This window comes from Macaca mulatta, chromosome 7 (assembly GCF_049350105.2).
Source record: "Macaca mulatta isolate MMU2019108-1 chromosome 7, T2T-MMU8v2.0, whole genome shotgun sequence".
NCBI classification, from domain to species: domain Eukaryota; kingdom Metazoa; phylum Chordata; class Mammalia; order Primates; family Cercopithecidae; genus Macaca; species Macaca mulatta.
The window spans coordinates 12481305-12505125 of NC_133412.1; the positions used below are offsets into that span (position 1 = coordinate 12481305).

Genomic DNA, 23821 nt, shown 5'->3' on the forward strand with positions numbered 1-23821 from the left:
AAGAAAAGTCTTTCTTTTTTATGTTTTGAGATGGAGTCCTTCTCTGTCACCAGGGCTGGAGTTCAGTGGCCCCATCTCGGCTCACTGCAACCTCCACCTCCCGCGTTCAAGCGATTCTCCTGCCTCAGTCTCCCGAGTAGCTGGGATTACAGGCGCCCGCCACTACGCCCAGCTAAGTTTTTGTATTTTTAGTAGAGACGGGGTTTCAACATGTTGGCCAGCTGATCTTGAACTCCTGACCTCGTGATTCACCAGCCTCAGACTCCCAAAGTGCTGGGATTACACTGCGCCCGGCCCACTAAGTCTTCTTTAGTCAAGCTACTTACAGACCTGACCACTAGACCACCTGCACTAGAGTTGCATAAAAGAGTTATCGCTAAAGTTAGGGTCTTCTCACTGCCAGTGAGTGTGCAGTGAGTGCAGAAATATTTTTATTATGTGTATCCATTCATGTTAACTACATATGCGATCCCGATGCTTGTTCCGCTCCATGGCCCACGCATCTCTTGAATGCAGAATACCTGCACTGGCTTTCCCTGAGGAGAATGAGGATCCGGTCCACTGGGAGTCTTATGACTTTTTAATTTTATGTCCTCAACTGTTTTACATAAGGGACCAGCAAATTGGAAGTTGGAAAGATTTTTGCATATAGAGACAATGTAAATGTTATTTTCAATGGCGCCTCATGTCCACCTTTTAAAATTAGATTACTCTTTCGGAGGTGACAGAGAGAACGACAGATCAGAGTTATAACTGGAGAATAAAATAAGGAACATATTTCTTATCAGATGGTACAATTTAATAAAGGTAACAACAAAGGAGGGGCTTGAGAATAATAATAGAGAAGTTCCTTAGCCATTTGAACTGGCGGTAGACAATAAGAATTTATATGAACCCATTTAAGAATCTCATTTGGTTTCCAAACAGTATCTGCCAATAGTGATGTACAGAACAACTCCACAGCTGTTATTCATAATAAGCGCTTACAAATATAAGAAAACTATTTGGCCATGGATCATGGGAGTTTTAAACAAACACACGTCTGGAAGGCAGAGCTCGTGTTGTAAATTTTATGCAAGGCCCTTAGAAATGTACTTCAGTAAACAGCAAATGTAGCCATTACTCCTACCTCAATGTGCAAACTTGTGGCGAAGAACACACGCTACAGCCTTTACATGGGAAATCATCATATTCATGCAAAGTAATAAAAACAATCACAAAGATTCAGGCTCCAGTGTTTCCCGACAACATATACATGTCAATAATAAAGATTCAGATGCTCCTCGAATGAATCATAGAGATATTAAAAGATGATGATGCCAAAAATTTGAGTTTCCATTAAGAATCAAAATAAAAACAAAAGCTTTTTTTCTGGTTTACATTTCTGGCTCCAAATGATGAAGTTTCTTTAAGGTTTTGGAGACATTCAGAACACAAATTCAATGGCTATATCTTTCGTAAGTTTATTTTTCAATTATCTTGTCTCTCTCCTGCTTCACCAACCCCCAAAAACAAAAGATCAATAAAAGCAAACATCTGAATGTAATGAGACAGAAAGAAGTAAAACATGTAGGTAACTAGATTGAGTTACTCAACTTTAACCCGGGGAAGTGGGTTTTACTTTCATAGTAACCAAAATTTCTAGTAATTCATGTTAGGATTAATTTTAGCTTCTGGATATGTGTTTTCCTTTCAGCTTAAATTACAGCATTGTTTGTAAAACTATGGTCTACAGTATTGTTTTTAAAATGTAACGTGCATTCAAAACACCTTGGGATCATATTAGAATGAAGATTCTGACTCAGTGGGTCTATCCTGTGGACTGAGAGTCTTTATTTTTAACAGATTCTCAGGTGACATTGATGTCTCTGGTCCACGGACCATTTGAGCAGCAGGCATCTGGATTTGAGAATACAGCAGATCCTCAAATAATGTAGTTTTGTTTAACATTGATGAGAAATAAACAAATCAATCTAGGAATCCAACTTACAAGGGATGTAAAGGACCTCTTCAAGGAGAACTACAAACCACTGCTCAGTGAAATAAAAGAGGACACAAACAAATGGAAGAATATACCATGCTCATGGATAGGAATAATCAATACTGTGAAAATGGCCATACTGCCCAAGGTTATTTATAGATTCAATGCCATCCCCATCAAGCTACCAATGAGTTTCTTCACAGAATTGGAAAAAACTGCTTTAAAGTTCATATGGAACCAAAAAAGAGCCCGCATCTCCAAGACAATCCTAAGTCAAAAGAACAAAGCTGGAGGCATCACGCTACCTGACTTCAAACTATACTACAAGGCTACAGTAACCAAAACAGCATGGTACTGGTACCAAAACAGAGATATAGACCAATGGAACAGAACAGAGTCCTCAGAAATAATACCACACATCTACAGCCATCTGATCTTTGACAAACCTGAGAGAAACAAGAAATGGGGAAAGGATTCCCTATTTAATAAATGGTGCTGGGAAAATTGGCTAGCCATAAGTAGAAAGCTGAAACTGGATCCTTTCCTTACTCCTTATACGAAAATTAATTCAAGATGGATTAGAGACTTAAATGTTAGACCTAATACCATAAAAATCCTAGAGGAAAACCTAGGTAGTACCATTCAGGACATAGGCATGGGCAAAGACTTCATGTCTAAAACACCAAAAGCAACAGCAGCAAAAGCCAAAATTGACAAATGGGATCTCATTAAACTAAAGAGCTTCTGCACAGCAAAAGAAACTACCATCAGAGTGAACAGGCAACCTACAGAATGGGAGAAAATTTTTGCAATCTACTCATCTGACAAAGGGCTAATATCCAGAACCTACAAAGAACTCAAACAAATTTACAAGAAAAAAACAAGCAACCCCATAAAAAAGTGGGCAAAGGATATGAACAGACATTTCTCAAAAGAAGACATTCATACAGCCAACAGACACATGAAAAAATGCTCATCATCACTGGCCATCAGAGAAATGCAAATCAAAACCACAATGAGATACCATCTCACACCAGTTAGAATGGCGATCATTAAAAAGTCAGGAAACAACAGGTGCTGGAGAGGATGTGGAGAAATAGGAACACTTTTACACTGTTGGTGGGATTGTAAACTAGTTCAACCATTGTGGAAAACAGTATGGCGATTCCTCAAAGATCCAGAACTAGATGTACCATATGACCCAGCCATCCCATTACTGGGTATATACCCAAAGGATTATAAATCATGCTGCTATAAAGACACATGCACACGCATGTTTATTGCGGCACTATTCACAATAGCAAAGACTTGGAATCAACCCAAATGTCCATCAGTGACAGACTAGATTAAGAAAATGTGGCACATATACACCATGGAATACTATGCAGCCATCAAAAAGGATGAGTTTGTGTCCTTTGTAGGGACATGGATGCAGCTGGAAACCATCATTCTTAGCAAACTATCACAAGAACAGAAAACCAAACACCGCATGTTCTCACTCATAGGTGGGAACTGAACAATGAGATCACTTGGACTCGGGAAGGGGAACATCACACACCGGGGCCTATCATGGGGAGGGGGGAGGGGGGAGGGGGAAGGGGGGAAGGATTGCATTGGGAGTTATACCTGATGTAAATGACGAGTTGATGGGTGCTGACGAGTTGATGGGTGCAGCACACCAACATGGCACAAGTATACATATGTAACAAACCAGCACGTTATGCACATGTACCCTAGAACTTAAAGTATAATAATAATAATAAAAAAAAAAAACAAAAAAAACAAAAAAAACAAATCAATCCCAGGTTGGGGCCACCATCTGTGTGGCATTTGCATGTTCTCCTCACATCTGCATGGGTTTTCTCTGGATACTCCATTTCTTCCCACCTCCCAGCGACGTGCACAGTAGGTGACTGGCGTGTCTCAGTCTGACTGAGTGTGGGTGTGGGTTTGAGTGCGCACCTGTCCAATGCGGTGCCTGACTTGTGCCTGAGCTACCGGGTTGTGTTCTGGGCCACCCTCGACCTTGAACTAGAATAAGAGGGCTGGAAAAGGAATGAGTGAATGAATATAAATTATTATAAAATAAAAATGTGTAAAGTCTATGCTAATCATACAAATGATAATAAGCAATGCAGAATGAAATGCTCAGCAAGTCCACTACGTTTGTTATTGTTTGTTTTTGAATGTGTGGTGCTCGGAAGTGCTCCTTACAATTTTCGCTTTGAAAAAATTTATTCCTTGATTTAACTCACCATGACTACAACTGCTGTCACTCACTGAGTCATAAAAAATTGGGTAAATATCTTACTTATTTTTATTCATCCTTCTTAAATGTACATATAGCTCACATTAATTTTAATGTTTAAGATTAGGTGTGTTTTTAGTCTTTATTTAGAAGTTTGGTAATGTTTTTGTGACCAGAAGTATGCCTAGGAACTTAACTCTTGTTTACATCAATTAGCCTATGGTAAAATTAGTTTTCTTATATATCATTTCACACAAAGTTGCAGTTTCCAGGAGCCTAGTGACAATGTTAAGTGAGGACTTACTGTATTAGTTCCTTGAGATGCCTCAAGAGTTCTGTGGCTAGTATTAATAAGTTAGGAACCACTGCATACTGTATCATCCTCTTGAAGAGTGACAGTTGACATCAGCATATTAAAATTCTGAAAATTTTAAGGTTTGAGACACTGGCCCAAAGAAGAGTACATCCTAATTAGACCATTACTCCAAAATCAATTTCCTCAGAAAAACGATTATATTGCATTTGTTGGTTTGTTTTGTATTTTTTTGAGATGGAGTTTTGCTCTTGTTGCCCAGGCTGTAGTGCAATGGTGTGATCTCCGTTCACTGCAACCTCTGCCTCCCAGGTTCAAGCAATTCTCCTGCCTCAGCCTCCCAAGTAGCTAGGACTACAGGCATGCACCACCACAACTAGCTAATTTTGTATTTTTAGTAGAGACGAGGTTTCACCATGTTGCCCAGGCTGGTCTTGAACTCCTGACCTCAGGTGATCCACCCACCTTGGCCTCCCAAAGTGCTGGGATCACAGGTGTGAGCCACTGCACTTCTTCTCATCTGCATTTTTGAGATGAGAAGAAGTTAGAAATAATGGGCTTTGTTGTACTTAGTGAGAGGAATATAATTTTCTTCTAGAAGGTACATGAACTCTCTGAGATTTAGCTAGGGCAGGGCAGCAGAATGTGACAACAATGGTGTTTCTGCCCTAACTACAAAAAGTATCATGATATAGGGGTTGGCAAACTACAGCCCTTGTCAGTTTTTCTATGAAGCAAAGAAAGGTTTTTTATATTTTTTAATGGTTGGAAAACATCAAAAGAATAATATTTTATGATGTGAAAATTATGTAAAATTAAATCTCAGTGTTTAAAAATAAAGATTTATTGAAACACAGCCCCACTCATTTATGTATGTATTGTATATGGCTGCTGTCACTATGCAAAAAAGAGGTGAGCAGTTGCTGAGAAGGTATGGCTCACAAAGTCAAAAGTACTTACTATTTGGCCCACAGAAAAAAAATCTGCCAACTTCTGCAATAATGGACATAAAAACATAAATTTACAAAGATTAAAATATACAGTATTTTATATTTTATTTTCCCCCTCCTCTTATTTTTGAAAATTACAGTTTATTGCCTAAGATTCAGTATTAGGCCCTGTATTTTGTTTAGTGAGGGTGTCGAACTGAAAAAAAAAAAGCATAGGTGGTTAGATGGTATTTGTATTTAAGTATTTCTCAAGGCTTAACACTCAATTAGGACCTTAGGAACTTAGGCCTCTACATGGTTTGTGTAATTAGGCCATCCTTCTAAGCAGCATGGAGCTTGTGAAATGGAAGATCTCTGGTTCTGCAGAACATCATAATGAACTTAGTATGTAAGTTTAACCCTAGGAATTGTGAAGAGTGGAAGAGCTCTGTAAAAGAAAGGGACAAAAATCTGCACAGTCCTAAGGAAGGGAAAGAGTGAGAAAGACAGAGAGAGAGAAGAAATGAACAAATGGAAGATCATAGGTAACATAACGTAAGCCCCTTCAAGAGAACCCCTCAAAACATTCCAAAAGTCTGCAAATGATATGAATGCTTGGGGTAGGGGATTTCGTTGTGAAAATCTGGAAAGGGTGGAGTTTAACATTTGGTGTGAGTAAATAGCTCAAACTCAAGAGATAAACAAAACCAAGGAAATTAGCACAAAAACTGGTGAAGGCACAAGGATTTCAAAAGCTGCGTAATTGAGTAGTTCATACTTGAGTGGTTCACCTTACCTAGATCTCCAGAGAGAGGAAGGTAGCATCTGATATCTGACTTACCTAATCAATAAATATTTGTCGAAAGTTACAATTAGATAGGAGGAAAAATTTGGGGGGTTCTATCGCACAGTAGGGTGAAGAGGGTTAATAGTAAGGTATGTTACAAAACAGCTAGAAGAGAGTTTTTAATGTTTTCACCATAAAGAAATGATAAATGCATGAGGTGATGGATACGCTAAACCCTGATTTGCCCATCACACAACATACACATGTGTCAAAACATCAAATTTTAGGCCATAAATATATACAATGACAATGTGTTAATTAAGGATAAAATAAATAAATAAATATTTGTTGAATGATGAACTGGCACAAGTTACTTAGCTTTGTCATGTCTCATCTCCTCTTCCAGCAAATGGGGACAAGAAAACCTACTTCTTGTTGCTGTGAGGATTACATTCATTATGCATGTAGCCCTGTAACTGGCATGTAATAGGGCCTCAACCGGTGTAATTATTGTGCCCATTACTTTTGTTTCATAATTTTAAGCAGACTGTCAGGCACATAGTAAGTACTCAAATAGCATTTGTTGCATATGAAATAAAAAAATGTTCTCTCCATGACAAATGTGAACCCAGTATGAAACCATGGGTACCTTTTAAATAGTGCTGTAGTTTTATATTTTGATTATGACTGAAAGGAACATTAATAAGACAAGTTGCCTAAACTGTTATGAAATTGGGATTATTATAGTGGCAAATTCCTTTTACTCACAGTAGCCTTAACACTATCAAACCTCTGAGGCCCTGGAGACCTATTGGCCCTACACTGCTGTGAGATATCATGCAGAAATATCACAGCCTGTAGATGATTATAATCAAACACTCATAAGTTTGATTGAGACAAAGAGGCAAAGAGGATAGCAAAAAATATTACTTTAGAAAAAATGTGAATAAGGGAGCCACATGACGAAAATGTCCTTTTTCCCTCAGCATGTTGGAAAATGTAATGTTCTACAACTGGCTGCTTCTTCCTTCCACATTTGAAGGCAGAACAAATTCAGAAAGGAAAATGGACCTTTATCTCTGGCCTGTCTATGACCTTCAGCAGAGGTTAATTGAGATGGAAAAGAAAAAGTACCAGATCTTCTCTTGCACAATTACAGTGCACATTTCCCAATCTTTTTTGCATCATTATAAAGTATTAGAGCTAACCATAAAAAAGGACTGGATTTATGAAACGCCTCATAACTCAAACAAGAGCCAGAGAACTATAAAAGTTTGAATCCAGATTTTCTTTTACCTTGTATGTGTGTGTAGTACGGTTTTTGAAGCATGTTCAATTACATTATCTCATTTTATTCTCATAACAACTCTATGAAGCAGGCTGGCATAATTGCCCTCCATTTTATAGGGAAGCACATTGAAACTCTGAGAGATTAAGGGTTTCATCCAATTTGAAATGATTAGAAAGTACCAGAGATGGGACTAGGCCTTTCAGCTCTTTGTCCATTGCTCTTTCTACCCCATCAGACTGCTCTGGTCCATGAACCCCAAGGTGAAGGGCAAAGGGAGACTACGCATCTCCAGGCCTTGCATTGTGCTAGCCACAGGCTTGCCTGTCCTTATGTGAAACACATGCTAAGATGACATTTATCATGTTTGAATGTGTATGCAAAAGTGACACTCAGCTTGAGGGAGACTGGGTCACATTCATGAAATGATAACCACAGATAAAGTTCAATCTTATTTGAATTGTGTTCTTTAATGAGAAAGGCACGATTTTGAGACATTACTATTATTACTTTGAATCACATTATATTTCTTATATGTAGAAATCACATTATATTTCTTATAAAGTAGACCACTATTTTAAAAATGTTTATGTTTTCTATGCCTAGTTTGAAATATCTGAAATAAAATGTATCTATTACAGTCTTATCTTTTTTAGTGATATGGAGCAAACCAGGTTTCTGACCAAGGTACCCTCCACAGATTACACTGAAACATTTCATCTTCTTTCACCTCTGATGAAATTGACATTTGAGAAATTAAGGGTATCCTGAATACTTGATGGTCTTCCTTTTTGTAAAAACCCAGCCCAGACTTAAGGAAAACCATAATACATTTTTCTCACATTAAGTATGAAATATAATATATACATATTTACAATTAGAATGTACAAAAATTGGTTTGTGAGACTGAAGTTTTCTATTTGTTTTTGGCATACGTTGTACAAAAGAAAGCAGAATATATGAATAAACAAATTGAATAAGATTTGGGGAGTTATTTTTAAGAAGATAAACATTTCAAAGCATAAACTAAATGTTTTTTTTCTAAACATCTGGAATGTTACATTTAAAGTCTCTTATTAGAAATAGTATGATATAAAAAAGAGTTTAATAATAAATATCTTCTTTTGCAGTATAAGGTGAAAACACCACTATTGAACCTTCAACACTTTCAACACTTTAAAATTTTCTCCAAACACCTCTCAAACTCTGTGTGTGGGAGTGCTGGGGGTAAAGGGAGTAGAGGATGGAAAGGATATGGAATGGGATGGGGCACACTTATTTGAGGGGAATCCCAAGGTGGACCTAAAGACTAGAGAATGCAAATTCATTCTGGCTGTCTGAGACAGGCTCTGTTTCTGTCTTGGATTCAATTTGATGACACAGATTATCTGTCTTGATCTGATTATTCTCTTTTCCCTTTGCCCCAACAATTACTATTTGACATCTCATGCACAGGAAAGACCCAGTGGGCCACGAATAGAGAAATACAGTCACAGGTGCTCTGTGTTTATGGAAACTAGGTGTTGACCTACACATTTATGGGAGCTGTCTATCACTGAGTTAGAACTTTCTCAGCACCACAGCTTAGACATTATATCCAGTTTACAGGACCTGAATGTGTACATTTTCCTGGAGGAAATGCTTCTTTTAACTAATTTTGGAGATTTTACAACATTATCTTCTGAAGTATTTGACAGACACCACTATAACTTTGGATTTGTAAACTGAATCTTGATTAACCAGAATCATTACACAATGTATTTCGGAAAAGAGGTTTCTATAGCCTGGGATGGGACTGAGGCTGAGAAGGGTGAATGCAGATTGTTAGGCCTTAAAAATCTCTGGGAATGATTCTGATCGTCCTCCTCTACAATACTATAAACTTTTTAGTTAGGGGTTGCTCTAATTTTTCTGTTTCTGTGTATAAACCTTTCAAATTAATGAAGAAAATCAAGTTGTTTCCCAAAAATATACTCAAGGCATCACTGCACTTCACATCAAGTTCAGAACTTCATAAATAACTTATTGATTTGCTTGCATTTTTAACGTAATGTAACACAGTTATCTCTAATGTTGGCTTTATGAATGTTAGACACGATTTTCAAAATTAATGTGTATGTATAAAATCTTGGGGGGTATTAGAGCTTTTATTAGATTCTTAACGGAGTCCATGAGCACCTCCATCCCCCAGAAATTAAGGACCCCTATAATACATAAGCAGACAAGTTTCCATGAGACTATTAAAACAGAAGGTCTTAGAGACCAGGTTGTGGTACTCCATCCCCTCATTTCCAGCATCTTCTTTCAATCCTGCCCACATGCCTGATGTTGAGGCTCCCTCTTGCTCTTCTGCTTTATGCATGTACAATCAAGCTAATAATGAGAGACACACAGAACGGATGCTTCTACTGCATTCCTACTCTTTAATTATGAATAGCAAATGGACCTTGAATCTTTGTGACCATTCCTGTTCTGTGAACAAATTGGACAATAAAGAAAGGAATTTAAAATGTTCCTCTTCACTCTCCTTCTTAAACTAAGAGCCTACAGAAAGAAAGGCTGGCTTTTAAATTTTAGGCTGAATTTGAGCTGTAGCAATCAAATGTCAAAGGCATTTACTAAGAAGGACTCCAAAACAACCCAGCCAAAAAAAAAAAAAAAAAAAATAATCCTTATCAGATCTTCTAGATTTACAATCTCTTTTCTTTTTCTATTAAAAATACTTTCATCTTCAGTCTTAGAATCCCTGGGTAATACTTAAATACTACCATATTCCAACAAGGCAGGGGAAGGGAAGAAGACATCTGCCATTGCCTGGGCTCCAGTTGTGATGCCTTCCTGCCTTCCACATTCCTGCGGTGCCCAATTCTTTGTTGTATGCCCCTATTCTGCATGCTGGTCCCTCTCTCAAGGAAGTGGAAGGGCAGAAATGAGGGGGAAAAAAGTGTGAGATTAAAAGGCTACCTCTTGAACGAACCAAGATTTTTGTTTTTTGTATCTTGATTGGCTATATAAGCATTTGGGGGAGAGTGTATCAGTATTTGCATTGCTATCTTCATCAATAAAATTATATTTGCTAATGGTTTTCATGGAATTAAGGAATTACGTGCACTCACCAAATGTAATATGATTCATTTTAAACAAACCCCCTTTTATGAATAAGGTATTTTTCTAAACATTCTTACAGCAAGTTGTTTTGAAACTCAAAAGTGCCAATGTTAATAACATCCATAATTGTTTCTCTACAGCTTATGCTGTTATATATTATATAAGAAAAACTAGAACAACTGGTAAAAAGGAATTTAAAAAGAGTTCTCAACTTGAATTAAATAAGTGGGAGATAGAACAAATTATAGTACTTATGTTGGGAAAGCTATTTTTCAGCTTTTGAATTTTTTAGTTATGGCATGACTAAGAAAAAATTGAACGCCTACATACCAGCATACACAATGGATTTTAGTTAGGGAAACTGGTTTTAGCAAAAGAATACTGGAAATGATAAAAAAGCAAAAAACAAAAAAAATCCCTTCTATCTCTCTACTTCTGACTACCTCTGACTTTACTCACCTAGAAAAATCTTCATCTTGCTAACCTTCTTTAAAAATCCAACTCTCTAAAGTATAATAATAATAAATAAATTAAAAAAAAAAAAAATCCAACTCTCCACCTACTATCTGCCTGCACCAGGTAGCAAAGTTGGCTAGGAAAAAACACAGGCTAAGCTCATTTTAAACAGAGAAACACTCATTGGCCTCATCTTAAATTTATAGTTACTGATCTTAAATGGGCCTTCAGCAGTCTCACTATATTTATATAGTCAATGTATACTTCCACTTTTTTAAGCTGGTGTTTCACACCCATACCCTTTCCTTTTTCCCCAACTTCCAACATTTCTCTCTACTCCTCACTCTCAGCTAATGAACTTGCCTCTTATTTCAATACAAGACTGAGAGATCAGAAAAGAATTACTTTATCTTCCCACTATGGAATCTACCCCCGTGTGCTCTGTGTTTTCTTCCTTTACGATGGGAACTGCATTCCCAGGTAAGACCAGCTCCTCTACTTCTGCAATGCATCTCATTCCTTCTGGACCACTCACTTCTACAGCTATTCTTTCTCTTGTATCTTCATCTTCGACTTTTCTACTGAATCAGCATAAATGCAGGCTGTAGTATCTCTCATTTAAAAAACTCTTCTCTAAGACATACAAGTGGCCAAGAAACATGAAAAAATGCTCATTATCACTAACCATCAGAGTAATGCCCATCAAAACCACAAAGAGATACCATCTCATAGCAGTCAGAATAGCTTCTACTAAAAAGTAAAAAATAAATAAAATAAATAAATAAGTAAAAAAATAAATAACAGGTGTTGGCAGAGCTGCAGAGAAAAAGAAACGTTTATATACTGTTGGTGGGGATGTAAATTTGTTCAGCCACTGTGGAAAGCAGTTTGGAGGTTTCTCAAAGAACTGAGAACTACTATTCGACTCAGCAATCCCATTACTGCCTATATATCCAAAGGAAAATAAGTCATTCTACCAAAAAGACACATGCATCTGTATGCTCATCACAGCACTATTCACAGTAAGAAAAACATAGATTCAACCTAGTACCCATCAATGGTGGATTGGATAGAGAAAATGTGGTAGATAAACACTATGGAATACTACATAGTCATAAAAAAGAAAGTCACATCCTTTGCAGCAACATGGATGGAGCTGGAGACCATTATCCTAAGCAAACTAATGTAGAAAAAGAAAACCAAATACTGCATGTTCTCACTTATAGGAAGGAGCTAAACACTGAGTACATATGGACATAAAGATGGAAACAATAGACTGGAGAATACAAGAAGGGAGAAGAAGTGGGGGAAGGATTGAAAAACTACCTACTGGGTACTATGCTCACTACCTGGGTGATAGGTTCAATTGTACTCAACATCATGCAATATACCTTTGTAACAAACGTGCACATGTATCCCCTGCATCTAAACTAAAAGTTGAAAAAAAAAAATTCCTCTCTAGACCACACATCCTAATTATTGTCCCATTTCTTCTCTCTACCTTGCAGCAAAATAAAACCTTCAAAAGGCTTCCATGTGTAGGCTTTCCTTATTCACCTCTTCACTTCTCTTTCTAGCCCACTCCATTCAGGCTGTCTCCTCCATTTTCCCACAGAAACCATTCTTGTCAGGATCCCCAGCGTTCTCCTTCTAGCTATAGTCAATAGTCAGTTCTTTATTTTTTCTTTTCTCAACTTTTGTTTTAGGTTTAGGGGGTACATGTGTGGGTTTGTTACATGGGTAAATTGCGTGTTGCTGGAGTTTGGTGTACAAATGATTTTGTCACCCAGGTAGTGACAAAATCACTACCTATAGTATCCAACAGGTAGTTTTTTGACCCTCAATCTCCTCTCACACTCCCTCATTAGGCCCCTGTGTCTATTCTTCCCATCTTTGTGTCCATGTGTACTCAATGTTTAGCTTCCACTTGCTAGTGAGTACCTGTGGTATTTGGTTTTCTGTTCCTGTGTTATTTCACTTAGGATCAAAGGTCAGTTCTTAGTTCTTATCTTATTTGACCCATCAACGGCATTTGACGCAATTAAGCTCTGTCTCTCTCTCTTCTCTTAAAACACAGTATTCTTTCTTTGGTTTCTGAGACACAATACTCTGCTAGTATTCTTGTTGCCTCAGGAACTTCTTCTCAGTCTCCTTACTGAATCCGCCAACTCTTTCAGTCCTTGGCATTTTTCCTCCTCCTTCAACTTCCTAGGTGTTCACATCCCTTTTGTGGTTTTAAATCTTTATGAGAAGTCTTCCGGATTTATACCTCCTCTCTCAAACTCTCCCTGAGCTCCATACTCCTGTAGTTGACTATTCATCTTTACTTGAATGACTGATAAACAAGTCTGCACCTGCAGTTAAGAAAAGCAGAAAAATGACCAAAACCATATCTCCTTGTTATGGATGGAAAGTTTGTGTCTCCCCCAAGTTCATATGCTGAAACGCTAATCTCCAATGTGATGGTATTTGGAGATGGAGCTTTTGGGAGGTAATTAGGGTTAGACGAGGTCATGAGAGTGAGGTTCTGCTTTGACGGGATTAGTATCTTTTTAGAAGAGACACCAAGAGCTAGCTTGCTAGTGCTCTCTCTCTCTCTCTCTTTTTCTCTCTCATTCTCACTCTCTTTCTTTCTCTGCCATGTGAAAACACAGAAAGATGCCAGCAAGAGAGCCCTCAACAGGAAGCAAATCAACCAGTACCTTGATCTTGGACTTCTCAGCCTCTAGAACTGTGAGAAACAAATTCCTGTTGTTTAAGCATCCAGTTGTTGGTATTTTGTTACAGCAGCCCAAACTAACTAATACACTCCTCTTTGCCTTCCAAACTGCTCCCCCGCAGGTTACCCCATTTTGATAAGTGGCACCAGTATTTATGCACTTGCTCAGGCTAAAGGGCCAGGGCCCATCCTTGACTTTCTTTCCCGCATTCCTCATTCAAATTCACCAACATCCTATCAAGTCTTCAATATATACCCTGCATCTTGATTATTTCTTGCCACCTCAACTGCTACTAATGTAGCCCAAGAGATGTACAATGTTAGCATAAATTATAGTACAGTCTTCTAATGGATCCCCAGTCTTTCACATGCCCAACCCTAGGTCCTTCATAATATTCTCCACACAGCAGCCAAGATATATTTTAGAAAGATGAGTCAGAAAATGCTACTTTCCCTGCATGAAATCCTTCATGGCATCCCAGGACATTCAGAATAAAATTCAGCTGCCTAAGTAGGATCTCAAATGTTCTCCATCATCCGGCCACTGTTTATATCTCCATCTTTCCAAAGTTTTGCTTATTTTCTCTGTTCTAGCTGCATTTGCTGCTTCTAAGCAAGTTAATTGTGTTCTTGCCTCAAAGCCTTTGCAGGAGCTAGTTAGTCCTTCTGAAATACTCTACTCACAGAGCGTGGCAGGACTCATTCCCCCACTTCATCTAGGTCTGTACACATGTCACTTCCTCACAAAGGCCTTTCTTGAACGTTTTATCTAAAATAGTGACTAACTTGTTTTTCTCTCTCCCTTACCCTGCTTTTTTCTCTTCACAGCACTTTAATAATTTTTTAATCAACTCTCTTCCATCAGAATGTAGACTCCATGAAGACAAGATGTTTGTCTTTACCACCGAACCCACACTGCTAAGAAGAGCCTCCACCCAAGAGCAGACCCTCTCTAGATACGTGTTGGATGAATAAGCAGTTTTCAAATGCTTTTCCAAAAATGTAGAAATTGCTATTAGTAAATTTTAAGGTCTAAAATCTGATTTCAAAAATGTGTTCTCCTTTGAATGAGGAGAAGTGAGGGAACCCCATAAGCAAGTGGTCACAACACGCAGACCATGTAAACAGAAGATTTCAAGGTGGCAAAGGCAGAGGAATCAGCAAAGCTTACAAACATGCTTACTTCCATGGCGAAAGAGTGAGGAAAACGGAGAAAACACAACTGCATTTGCCTTTTGGATCCTTGGTGAGCAGAAAGGTGAAAAACATTGGCTCTACTATGCCAACCATCATCTTCTGACCCCCACAGCTTTTAAGCTAGAGGTATCACATATTATCTGGGCTTTGCTGGAGATTGTGCTGAGGCTGCTACTGATCCCAGAAAACAAGAGTAGTTTGTTCTCTTCCCTTTTAGTTTTTAACCTTCCCTAGAGCCCAAGTTTTACTGCTATTTATCTTTCCCCCTCCTGAATTCCAATACCGATTCCCCAATTCCAACACTGATATTGACCGAAGTGAAATCATGCAACATTCTCTAAAATGCAACCTGTTATTTTTCTTACCTGGCCTTTATAGCCTAAAATTAATATGATGCCATCCCTGAAACAAAACAGTAAGATGTGTTTAAAATATTAATCTGAAGAAATGACCAGGACTTTTCATTCAGCTGTGAAAATGTACTAATGCAAATAGAATAAGCTAATGCATATTTGATTTAATAAGCAGTGGATCTAAAAGTTATGCTAAGTGTTTATCCAATCACAGCCTCAAATACATCTTTGGGCACTGACTGGATATAATTGGTAATAAGAATAAAAGGGCAAGCACAAAAATATTACATCTAAATTCGTCAGCACTTTAAATGAGCAACCCCTTTGTGGACTGCACTGGTCATGATATTGCACATCACTACCATGTAATGACATGCTAGGACAAATGCTCAGGACAACAAATTCTTTCCATGGTTGTTTGGTTGGCCTTGAACAGCAAAAGGCAACTGGATTTATTTTGTTCCAGCAGTAGCTCAGTGGGAACATAAACTAGTAATGCTAGGGAACAGAGGGTCTACAAAGAAAAGGAAGTTCTACTCATATACTATACTAAACTCTCAAATACCAGCTACACCTAAACCAGAAGCAATGTGAGTGGTAAACACTAACATTTTCAAAGAATTGTCTAATATTCATGGTAGAATCTATAAAAGGTGACTTTGAATAATCACTTCCCAGCAAACCTGTAAAACTTTTATAAAATATGCTGCCAAAATGACTCACAGCAGATGTAATTACTGTGCAACCTTGGAAACTGACGTAAAAAATTCAGCTGCCAGCATGTTAACGGCCACCTAATATATGGGTTGTTTGATTGGACTCTTTGGGCAAAACTGCGAAATTCCTAACCCATTGCTGCTATATATTTTATCAGGGCCAAATTTAGCTACTTTCATTTTTTAAAATGCCATTTTAGACATCCCAGTGAATCAAGTCAGTGTTGCTTAATTGCTTGCATACATTACAATCTAATCCATTTCCCCAAGCACTAATTTAACTAGTTATTATTTATTTTTATTTTTTGGAGCAGTGGCAGAGTTCTAACGCCTGAACTATGAAACTTGGCAAAATCACTGCTTTCTTAAAAAATCTGTAAGTATCAGCAGTGAAAATTTCTCCTTTATGCAGTCAGCAACTGTTTGTTTATTTTTTAACATATTCATTCTAAATTAACAGTTTAGTATAAAACTATTTTATTGCCCATATTCTGTTTTGAATTATAATAATATAGCGTTTCTGTGGGTGGAAAAAGAAGCCAAATTTTAGAAGAGTCCCTTGCCATATTTTTACCCTTTGCCTTTGGCTTGGCGGGAATGATCAGGTACTCTGTCAGTTTAACAGTGAATGCCAACCAAATATGTCAACTTTTGAAAGATGTCCTCATCTTATAAAATGTTCACTCTATAATCATCACCATTCTAGGCGTTGGCCTTATGGGCTGTCACTTTTGGAAAATTAAATGTAAATTGATTTTTTTGCAAAATTGATTCTATGTTAATGCCACTACAGGTGTTTGCTAGTTAAATGACCTTAACAATGAATCTTTTAGGAAAGAGAGCATCCCCCCTATTTTGTAATAGAATAATTAATTCACTTCTCCCCTTAAGCTTACCTGTTTGGTAAACTTACATGTATAACATTTTCTCCAAAGTAAGGCTTATCCCAAACATGGGTAAAAGATTGGATGATAAGAATTGCTCTACTGGCCTTCTTCTAGATCAATACTTAGGACTATTAGGATCACCCAAATACAGTTGCCACCACATGAACTGAGTTGAGCTCTCAGTCTGACAACTTTATTACACACTTAAATTGTATTTATTCTAAGACTTAAATTGTAAGTAGGCAGGGATTTTGTCTTATTAATCTATGTGCCCCAATAAATATTTGTCAGATTGAATTCTCAGTTTTGTACAGTTGAAACAATGCCTCATCTTATTATATAGTTCACTTTAGCAGAACACTCTTTGATTTACTTATAGAGAACTAAAATTCATTTTAAAGAAATTTTTTAAAAGCCATATAAAAATTTGCTGAAGAGGAGGGTTGGTGGTGAAGCTTTCAAATATATCAATAACAATAAAAGCTCTCCGTTTTTTACATTTCCAAATTCCATAACTATAGGTATTGAAACTCAAATTGTTCTACATAATTAATTTCAGTCCTATATAAATATACATGTAGATACTGTGTGAAATTGAATTTTTCAGCACTCAATTTAATCTATTTGAAGGATTAGAATATTTTGTTCTTAGTGTGGTGAATTGGGCAAATGCTGAGCCCAAAAGTAATTTCCACTGCAAACACTGCTTAAACCTTTAATTAGTTTAAACATGTTTTCTTAAGTCATTGTGATCAGTAATTAGAAGACCCAAGTCTACTTCACCAGCTAATCTTAGTATATAATTCTGAACAACTGAAATTTCAGGACGGCAATTTGACTTCAGAAGTCTGTAGAGTATACAAGATTTAGAAAGTTTTGAATTGTCCAGAAACTCCCAGCTATCAATACAATTCAAAATGTCTATGAAGTTTTAACTGTTATACCTCATTATCAGTTAATTTGTGGCCAGGTTTCTTAGAGTAACAAAAAAGATTAAATTACCTAACATACATGCTAAACCTGGTGACAGTGTAGAGCATTATTTAACTTCTGAAAGTGATGGGGTTCAGAATATTTTATGCCAAAATATGGCACCTTGGCATATTGAATATTTTAAGCTGAAGGAATTTGATAAACGACAGGAAGTTCTCCCTGGCCTTTTCTCCTGAAGCAGGTTATAAGCCTCTCACATGGGAGGTGCCCTCCTTCTACCCTGAGGAAAGGAGCATTCTTACCTTTGAATATGGGACACTGAGGCAAATCAGAACTAACAGGCCTTCCTAGGCTTCCCCTTTATTTATTACACTTATTTTACACTCTTTGTCCTAACTGATTTTTCCATGACTTTCCACTTGTCATCAAACCTAGCATAAAAATGGTCAGATATAAACATTTCTTTGGGTCTTCACTTCTTATGAAGGCTCCTGTGTCACAAAAAAACTTACATTAAATAAATTTGTATGCCTTTTTCCTATTAATCTGTCTTTTGTTAAAGCAGCCCCAGTCAAGAACTTGGAAGAATACAGGGAAAAAGATGTTTTTCCTCTCTTATAATACTGAGAGTTAAGAATGATTTTCCAGCTCAAAAACATGAACCATAGAAGTACAAGATCTTGTTTTCATCTCCATTAATGTTTTATAGGCAGTTAAAAGATAATAAAGATGCTATTAATGTAGTAAGAATGCAAAATAAACTACATACATTTCATTCAGAGTTCTTTTAAAAAGTGAGTAATTGTAATGTTAAGGATTAAAACAAAAAGGATGATGAAAAAAATGTGAAATTGCAGAATTCTTTCCAAAGGAGACCCCATCATCAGTCTGCTACTGAGATGAGGCATCGGCCAATTTGCTCTGGTAAGGGAGGTGGGGCAAGCTGGAGGGAGAAAATGCTATCATTCTCAAGCAGCAGGGAAGAGGAGCTTAAGAGAGGTAAGACATGACTTTGCAAGAGGCAACAGGAAGGCTCTGATTAAAGAAGTCATTTTCCACTTTGTAGAAGTACTGAAGAGCCGGAAGAATTTAGAGTGTCAATGGAAGCAAATTCTCTTCAACAACCTCTGCCTCACTATACACCCAGATTAGGGAAATCTATTTACAACAATCAACAATAAAACTAGACATAGCTTTAAATTATGCTTTAAAATCTGTGGGCAAACAAAAGCCTGTTTATTAAAGAATGTGATAAAGAGTGAAAACACAATTTTATCCTTTTTAAAACCACTGGAAGACTCAGAAGAATAACAAAAAGAGCAACAGCAACAACTTGCATTGGTACAATTCCTAACAACGAACAAAAACTATTTCACACAGATCGTCTCAGTTGATTACTATAGCCACCCTAAATGTGAACAAGGCTAGCTAGCATTTCCATTTTATAGAACAGGACACTGAGGCTTTGAAGAGATTGTCAGTTGCTTTCAAAAAGATATGTTACACTTACTTTCAATTAAAAAAAATTTTTACCAAATTAAAAAAGAACCACATTCATAGAGCTAGAAAATTCATTGACCACAGCCTGTAACAGAAGCTACACTGCAAATTACATGGTATGCTCTTCCATACAGAGATTTTACGCCTTTAAAAAAAAAAAAAAAAAACACACAAGGCAGAAAGTTGAAATACCAGACCACCTGCTTCAATATCAGACATCTGGCAACGTCTAAGGTTAGACAGATAGTTTAATAGAATGAACCATTTATATATAGCAGATAATGATCTGTAACTCAGCCTTGCTTCAAATTCAGTAGGTGACTTTGAAGTAACCTACAATGTTTCCACAAACCTAAGAAGTCAACTTCTCTAGTTCTTTCTCTTCCTGATATCTTTCTGAATGTTATCGACTACCCAAATTATGATGGGATTGTGGATAAAGGAAAGTTATGAAGACTGCCAAGTGTAATGATGCTCTTGATTTATCACAAGGTACTAATTTTCCCATACTTTCAGATGCCACGCTAAGTTCATCCCTGAATGAGTGGATTTTGGCCCTGTGGATCTAGTCTAATTCTGTTGCTGGAGATTACATGAGAAGTAAGACCTCTATTAGCTTATTGAATGACATTGGGATATTTAAAATACGTCTGAGACAAAAAAGACTTGACAAAGTTTATTAAAACTCTTCTCACTGTTTTTTACTCACTAGGCAATGTTTATTACATTCAAGGAACTGAAGTAGGTAGGGGAAATGCTTGAAATAAAATTTTAATACTGATACTTTTTAGAAAGTTTTATTTATAATTAGAGTTTTTTTTTTCTTTTTTTTTAAGACAGAGTCTCACTCTGTTGCCCAGGCTGGAGTGCAGTGGCACCATCTTGGCTTACTGCAAGCTCCGCCTCACGGGTTCACGCCATTCTCCTGCCTCAGCTTCCCGAGTAGCTGGGACTACAGGCACCCGCCACCACGCCCGGCTAATTTTTTGCATTTTCAGTACAGACGGGGGTTTCACCGTGTTAGCCAGGATGGTCTCGATCTCCTGACCTCATGATCCGCCTGCCTCGGCCTCCCAAAGTGCTGGGAAATACAGGTGTGAGCCACCGTGCCTGGCCTAAGAACCTTCTTACAGCTGAAACCTTTGACTTCCAGTGTTTACACCTGGAGCATAGAAACTGGCCTATATTTTATTTTCTTCTGAGCTAAATGTATTGCCTTGAAAAGAGAAGAGAATATCTTAATCACAAACTTTATAAAAAAGATTGCTTGAGTGCTGCTATATGAACTTTCAGTATATTGTGTCCAGGAATATGCATGCAGTACTATTTCAAGTCCTCTTTACCGATAATTTAATGCTGCCTCTAAATTTAATGCCTATTGCCTTTTCACCAGAAAGCAGTTTTTACTGATGATAATGATGATGGTCATTAGGGCCTTGGAGACTTTTAAAAGGATCCAAGGATGAATGAATAAATAAAAACCATGATGACTCATTCTGCACCAAAAGCCATTAGTATAACGCACAGCTCAGCGCAGTTCCTCTTCCCCAGAAAACTGCACTATTTAAATGTATGTAAAAAATTTTTTAAACAAAATGAGTATAATTTATTCAGAGAATAATATAAGACTGTGGAATGTCAGCAGCTAAGTAGGCAAGATGCAAAAAGGAAATACATTTTACTAGGCTGATATTTTCTCTCAAACTACTCCTAGTAGAACAACAATCAGATTCCGTCTGGTCTGTTTCATTCCTTCCTTCCTGAATGAGAGGAGCTTGTTTCTGTCACATTTTCATTGCTTTCTTTATTTCATGTTTTAAATCTATTAGAGAATGTCCAGTTGAATTTCCTTGTAGTATTGTTTCAGGCTAAGTGAAGGAAAAATAAATGCTGGGATCTTAGAGCACCATCTTTTATATTAGTTAAATTAATAGGGATTAATCAATATTTCATATTCATATTCATGAAAATGTGAATGTGTAGACCCTGCCCTTAAAAACAAGCATATAGGTGTAAAGAGATGTGCTCTGAATCATTCGTTTTATGAAGACATATGTATCATTTCCCCAAAACAAAACCTGCCACAGGATGGTGTGTTATAAACCATTATGGCGCATTTTATTTCACAAAGGATTAAACCATGGAAAATCCCAAGGCTATAAAAAGATTTATGCTAATCAGGCACTGAATTTATTAGTAGAGTCTCTGTTTTTCCCTTTATGAGCTATTTCAAAGCCATTGATAGGCTTTCTCATGACTTACATGATTAGTAACCATTTCTCTATTTTTCATACACCTACTTTCCCTTTCTTCTTGCAGTAGACAGTAGAGCAGTGAAAAGGACACTGAACCAGAACTCAGATAACAACGATTCTCTACCTTACTATCCATGAAGGAGGCAGGTGACTGATCTTGGAATCATAACCAGAAGCATCTGTGCCTTGCTCTCTTCCCTGCAATGTAAAGATAATAATACCACAATGTTGGTGGGACATAACTGTTATGTTGTTTAGCCTGCAAATAAACAATCAATCCCCAAAAGTCCTAAAGATAAAATGTTAGCTCTAGAAAGGTTTTTGCTTTAAACAAATTAAGTATATTAAAATCCGTATTCAAACAAAAAGATAAATGAGCAGGTAGTTATTCACTTTACTTTAGAAATATCTGATGCAGGAAATGCATTTTAAAAGTGAACTTCCATAAAATGTTCAACGTACAATTTAATTTGCAAATATTAAATTCAAATGCACCTATAGCAAGGTCTGACATACAACTGCATTTTAAAACCCACTGAGGGGGTTTGCATGCAATTTAGGCTAATTTGATAAAAGGAATAGTACATCAAATTGGGCTTGATTGTTCTGAATCAACTGTCAGTCAGTGTCATTTACATGAAGTTGGTCCAACAAAAACCAAAACTTTCATTGGCTTGGAAAGAGTGGGAACTTCCCATTGCTGCTTAAATTGGAAATTAACCAGTTGGTCAGCAAAATGTTCTGATTCTTGAGCTTGACTTCCATGATGAGAATGAAATGTGTCTCTTGGTTCAGAACCCTTGCTTTGGTAGCTAGCTATACAGTGAAATATGCCAAGTGCACACTGGAGTGTTTCTTTCTCTTAGCACTATGAATCAAAGCTCTTTCTGCAAAATGCTCTTGGAACATAAATGATGGAGCTTCCCTCTGAGTCAGAGCTGGTGTGGGGGATGACATTTTGGCTTTTACTTACGTGTGTGGAGCATGAAGTCCGATTTATATTGGGGTTGGTTTAAATTCTGTAAGTCATCTCTAAAGAATAGTATTCATGGCCGGGCGCGGTGGCTCAAGCCTGTAATCCCAGCACTTTGGGAGGCCGAGACGGGCGGAGCACGAGGTCAGGAGATCGAGACCATCCTGGCTAACACAATGAAACCCCGTCTCCACTAAAAACACAAAAAAATTAGCCGGGCGTGGTGGCGGCGCCTGTAGTCCCAGCTACTCGGGAGGCTGAGGCAGGAGAATGGCGGGAACCCGGGAGGCGGAGCTTGCAGTGAGCCGAGATCGCGCCACTGCACTCCAGCCTGGGCGACAGAGCGAGACTCCGCCTCAAAAAAAAAAAAAAAAAAGAATAGTATTCATGGTACTGTGTACACAAACCTATTCACTAACATGCATGTATGAATGTATAATGTGTGTATCATTATACATTAAACATGGTTTGGAATATAACAAAGAGGACTATCGAGTAGGAAAAACGCATTGCTTTAAACTCTGCAATCACTCATAGAGTAGTAAGAGGTTCACACAGAAAATATAAAAGAGCTGAGAACAACAGTGGAAACAGTGGATTCCTATCTCTCATTCTACACTCCGACTGGATAAGGGGCAAAAGTCTCCCATGCTGCTTATGTTATTCTGTCTGTCTGATGAGCATATATGATGTTGCTCCACAATCTGTACCTTCCTTTCGCCTTTCGAATGGTCTTCTTACCTGCTTGCAGAAGTTCAGCATTACAATGTTGTATCTTTAAACAGAATATTCTAAAACACAATGGTGGAGCTTGGTGAATTTTACGTTCTTCCCCTTTCTTGTACAAGTACAGTTATCAGGTCCTCTAGAGTGCTATGTACATCAGGTAAGGAGGTAGAAGGTGACATTCATTGTAAAGAGATGAGGACTGATGCACTGGAAGCAGAACTGGATGCCACAGCTTTACATTCCATTTGAAAACCCTTAGCTTTCTTCTTCGAAGCAAAATGCTTCCTTTTAAATGGTTCATCTGCCGCTGCAGTGACATGCCACTTGGTTGCAGCCTCTCTGGGAAGACTAGGAATTACCACCACCGTCAGGATACGACCTGTGCCATTGCATCACATTTGTGTGGTTTTCCTAACAATAAAAGGCAACAATCTGGATGTTGATGTCAG

At 37.6% G+C, this 23821-nt stretch overlaps 1 protein-coding gene across 1 annotated transcript in view; it reads right to left on the minus strand.

Annotated features, from left to right (window-relative positions):
• Positions 1-23821, minus strand: part of DPH6 (diphthamine biosynthesis 6) — a 452167-nt gene that overhangs the window by 50509 nt on the left and 377837 nt on the right. Inside the window, exon 11 of the transcript XR_013395132.1 lies at positions 21795-21868. The gene's annotated coding sequence lies outside the window, so the exon portion shown is untranslated. The remainder of the gene's footprint in view (positions 1-21794; positions 21869-23821) is intronic.